Here is a 5109-nt window from a genome sequence, read left to right on the forward strand (position 1 = left end):
ACATTCCAATGATGAACAACTCGCTCGGTGAAGAACTTCCTCCTCACCAAGAGTCTAAACCTCCCCTGGTGCAGCTTGAGACTGTGTCCCCTTGTTCTGGTGCTGGTTGCCTGGGAGAAGAGACCAACCCCCTCCCGGCTACAACCACCTTTCAGGTAGTTGTAGAGGGCAATGAGGTCTCCCCTAAGCCTTCTCTTCTCCAGGCTAAACAATCCCAGCTTCCTCAGCCCCTCCTCATAGGGCTTGTGTTCAAGGCCTCTCACCAGCCTTGTTGCCCTTCTCTGGACACGTTCAAGTGTTTCGATGTCCTTCTTAAACTGAGGGGCCCAGAACTGGACACAGTACTCAAGGTGTGGCCTAACCAAAGCAGAGTACAGGGGCACAATGACTTCCCTGCTCCTGCTGGCCACACTATTCCTAATGCAGGCCAGGATGCCATTGGCCCTCTTGGCCACCTGGGCACACTGCTGGCTCATATTCAGGCGGCTGTCGATCAGCACCCCCAGGTCCCTCTCTGTTTGGGAGCTCTCCAGCCACTCCAACCCCAGCCTGTAGCTCTGCATGGGGTTGCCGTGGCCAAAGTGCAGCACTCGGCACTTGGACTTGTTGAATGCCATCCCATTGGACTCTGCCCATCTGTCCAGTCGGTCAAGGTCCCTCTGCAGAGCCTTTCCACCCTCTAACTGACTAACATCTGCTCCTAACTTGGTGTCATCTGCAAACTTGCTGATGACTGACTTGACCCCCTCATCCAGATCATCAATGAAGATGTTAAAGAGGATGGGGCCCAGCACTGATCCCTGGAGAACACCACTAGTGACTGGCCGCCAGCTGGATGTGGCACCATTCACCACCACACTCTGGGCTTGGCCCCCCAGCCAGTTCCTAACCCAGCACAGAGTGTTGCTGTCCAAGCCATGAGCTGACAGCTTAGATAGCAGTTTGCTGTGTGGGACGGTGTCAAAGGCCTTGCTGAAGTCCAGGTAGACCACATCCACAGGCCTCCCCACATCCACCAGACGGGTCACCTGATCATAGAAGGAGATCAGGTTGGAGAGGCAGGATCTGCCCTTCCTAAATTCATGTTGGCTGGACCTGAGCCCTTGGCCATCCTTCAGGTGCGCAATTATTGCCGCCAGGATGATCTGCTCCATCACTTTACCTGGCACTGAGGTCAGGCTGACTGGCCTGTAGTTTCCGGGTCCCTCCATCCGACCTTTCTTATGGATGGGGACCACATTGGCCAGTTTCCAGTCACCTGGGACCTCACTGGTGAGCCAGGACTGGAGGAAAATGATGGAGAGCGGCTTGGCCAGCTCATCTGCCAGCTCTCTCAGCACCCTAGGATGGATCCCATCCGGTCCCATAGACTTGTGAGTGTCCAAGTGGCTCAGTAGGTCCCGAATTAATTCCTCATGGATCACCAAGGGCAAATCCTGCCTGACCAACCTGGTGGCCTTCTTTGAACAGGTGACAATATTAATAGATGAGGGGCAAGCAACTGATGTCATTTACCTGGACCTGAGCAAAGCCTTCGACACTGTCCCGCACCACATCCTGATCTCCAAACTGGTGACACATGGGTTTGATGGGTGGACCACTAGATGGATAAGGAACTGGCTTGATGGCCGCACCCAAAGAGTGGCTGTCAATGGATCCATGTCCCAGTGTAGGCCAATGACAAGTGGAGTCCCTCAGGGATCAGTCCTGGGACCTGTCTTGTTCAACATCTTTGTGGGTGACATGGACAGTGGCATTGAGTGCACCCTCAGCAAGTTTGCTGATGACACCAAGCTGTGTGGTGCAGCAGACACGCTGGAGGGAAGGGAGGCCATCCAGAGGGACCTTGACAGGCTGGAGAGGTGGGCACAAGCCAACCTCATGAGGTTCAACAAGACCAAGTGCAGGGTCCTGCATCTGGGTTGAGGCAATCCCAGGCACAAATCCTGGCTGGGCAGTGACTGGCTGGAAAGCAACCCTGAGGAGAGAGACTTGGGGGGTGCTGGTGGAGGAGGAGCTCAACATGAGCTCTCAATGTGCACTTGCATCCCAGAAGACCAATCAGATCCTGGGCTGCATCAAGAGAAGTGTGGCCAGCAGGTCAAGGGAGATGATTCTCCCCCTCTACTCACCTCTGGTGAGACCCCACCTGGAGTACTGCATCCAGTTCTGGAGCCCCTATGACAAGAGGGATATGGACGTGCTGGAAGGTGTCCAGAGAAGGGCCACAAGGATGATCAGAGGGCTGGAGCACCTCTCCTATGAGGACAGACTGAAGGAGTTGGGGCTGTTCAGTCTGCAGAAGAGAAGGCTCCGAGGTGACCTAATTGTGGCCTTCCAGTATCTGAAGGGGGCCTACAGGAAGGCTGGGGAAGGACTTCTCAGGATCTCAGGTAGTGATAGGACTAGGGGGAATGGAATGAAGCTGGAGGTGGGGAGATTCAGGCTGGATGTGAGGAGGAGGTTCTTCACCATGAGAGTGGTGAAGCCCTGGAATGGGTTGTCCAGGGAGGTGGTTGAGGCCCCATCCCTGGATGGCACTTGGATGAGGCTCTGTCCAGCCTGATCTAGTGTGGGGTGTCCCTGCCCATGGCAGGGGGGTTGGAACTAGATGATCCTTGTGGTCCCTTCCAACCCTGACTGATTCTATGATTCTGTGATAAAGTCCAATATCAAAGTTCTTTCTCACACAAATTCTCACAAAGTAAAGAAGGACTTGATCAATAGACACAAATATGTATTCTCATATGTAATGATGATAAGCTAATTATTATTAGTTCAGACAGTCCTGTGAGCTTGGCTGGGACAAAATTATGAAAAAACAATAGGAGTTTGAATCACAAGGGCTATACTCAATGTCAGCCTTTCCCCCCCCTGCCCCCCCCCCCCGCTTTGTCTCATTTCCTAGTGCATAGTTGGAAGGTTAAATAGATAGATCAAGTTATTTTGGTGGCACTGCTTCTTCCCAGTGGCATTAAGCCGTGACATTCAATCCACAGCAGCAGAGCTAAGCAGCACTTGAAGATCTCTTTGTACGTTCGTTATGTCAGACATCAAACTGGAAGGCTCAAATTTAGGTCTGGTCCCACACATTTTATTAAATTTAAAGATGATGTCAATACTGTTTTGAGTTACACATCAACTATAAATTGGCTATGAAACATACTGAACATTAAACTCTACCTCATTGCCTCACTGGATGTGATTAGGCAGTGAATGTAATTTACATATTGAGCAGTGGAAAAATTCTTCTTTGTGCTAACAAGGATACATTAAACAATGTCTCCAGCCAGTTTCCTTCCCTTAATATCCTTTGCTTCTTAAGTTATTGTTCAATACACTTCCTGATCCTAAATTAGTGCAGGTAGTATTGATTTAGTACTGTCTGGCACTGACGTAGTGATTGCACATGTTTGTTTTTCTCTGACTGACACGTGTGATAAGAATCTTTTAATTTCTGAACTGAACAGTGTAAAACTTGTTTTGCTGTTGAACTGAATATGCAAATAATTACGAGGAAAATAGGCAATGCTCCCAGGAAAGCCTCTGGTTTACTCCAATTAGTAAAGATGGAACTTCTCTTACACAGTTTTTCTTATGGTCTGTTTCTCTGATCAGATAGAGATTATTAATAGAGATGGGGCCAAACATTCTCCATATGGAAAAGTAACCAGATATAGAGTCGATCCGTTATATCAGTTACTGATTAATGTAATACAAGCTTATAAATATCATCACATCAAGTCATGTAACATGCTGAAAATACATAGAAATCTGCAGTGCTTTCAAGGTTCCCTAGATAATCCAAGGTAAAAACTGAAAGACTTATTTTGCTTCATTCAAAAAGAGACTTTATCTTACCTATTCAAAGTCTTTCCTTTTGCAGCTTTATCTGATAAGGAGCTGGAACACCCCTTCTGGAAACTGGCTGAAAGATGTGTCAGCATTGACTGCAGAGCTGTCTTCAAAATGTGATTTACATAAATACAGAAACTCTACATTGGGAGTATAGCAAACATGGACAAACAAAAAGGAGACAAAAATGTCAGGCAGTCTTCAGTCCAGGGTTCTCAGAGTGCTTTATAGTTCAGTTCATGTATTTAAAAGCAGGAATATCCTATTTCTTTGTTGGAAACATCGTTTCACACAAGGCCCTTAGTAATGAAAGCCTGACAATCTCCTTACAAGGGGCATTGTATACGGGTAAAAACTTCAGTGGCATTACACCTAAAATATGCCAGGAGAATATGGCATAAATCTTCAGTATTCAAGGCCTCTAGAAAAACCTTGTCTTCTGAGCTGCTTGTCAAGTGACTACTTTGTAATTTCACTTGGCCAAAATTAAAAGCACTGAAAGTGAAAATCACTGCAAACAGGCCTATAAAATTTGTGAAAAACTACACAAAATCGGGGTTCTTAAACACTGGGAGGGTAAAGAGAAAAAGGCAGAGAGCTGAGCCAAATAACCATCTGTTGGGTGGCTGCCATTTTGATCATTACAAAAGAGAGCAGCCAGAGGTGCCTGGAGATTCTGGCGTGAAGAATGAAATTCCAGCTACTGGCGTCTCCTTGTGTCCTGTCTGACAGGGATCAGCTTCCCCAGCTGGCTTTCCATGCTTCTCTTGGTACACCTGTGCACACCCTTTAGTCTAGGGAGGTAAAGCTTCAATAAGATAGGTAAGCCTTCAACAGGGCTAGAGCTGGAAGAGTTTATTTAGTATTCAGTTTCTTTCAAAAGAAGCATGAGGAGAACATCTTCCTGCTAAATGGGAGTGTCAGAAGTAAATTTGAAATGAACCAGTGATGATACAAATATCTGCAACCTAAGTGGATATAATGAGGGCTGGTGCAGATGCTAACTGTATGGCAGATGGTGACATTTATTAACTCTAACATTTATTGACTCTAACATTTATTGACAGTAATGTTTATTGATGGATCATTAAAAGGCTTCTATCACCTTGGCACTTCAATACCTACTGCATAGGAAACTGATACAGTCCACAAATTGTACTGTAGGACTAAAAATAAAAGCTCCATCAGCTCATGTGGTCTATTGCAAAAATAGTCCAGAGAGCTCTTGAAAGCTTGATGGAGCTGATAGATGTT

The sequence above is a fragment of the Melanerpes formicivorus genome, unplaced genomic scaffold (genome assembly GCF_026170545.1).
Source record: "Melanerpes formicivorus ecotype bairdi unplaced genomic scaffold, bMelFor1.0.p_v2 SCAF_1, whole genome shotgun sequence".
In the NCBI taxonomy this organism is placed as follows: domain Eukaryota; kingdom Metazoa; phylum Chordata; class Aves; order Piciformes; family Picidae; genus Melanerpes; species Melanerpes formicivorus.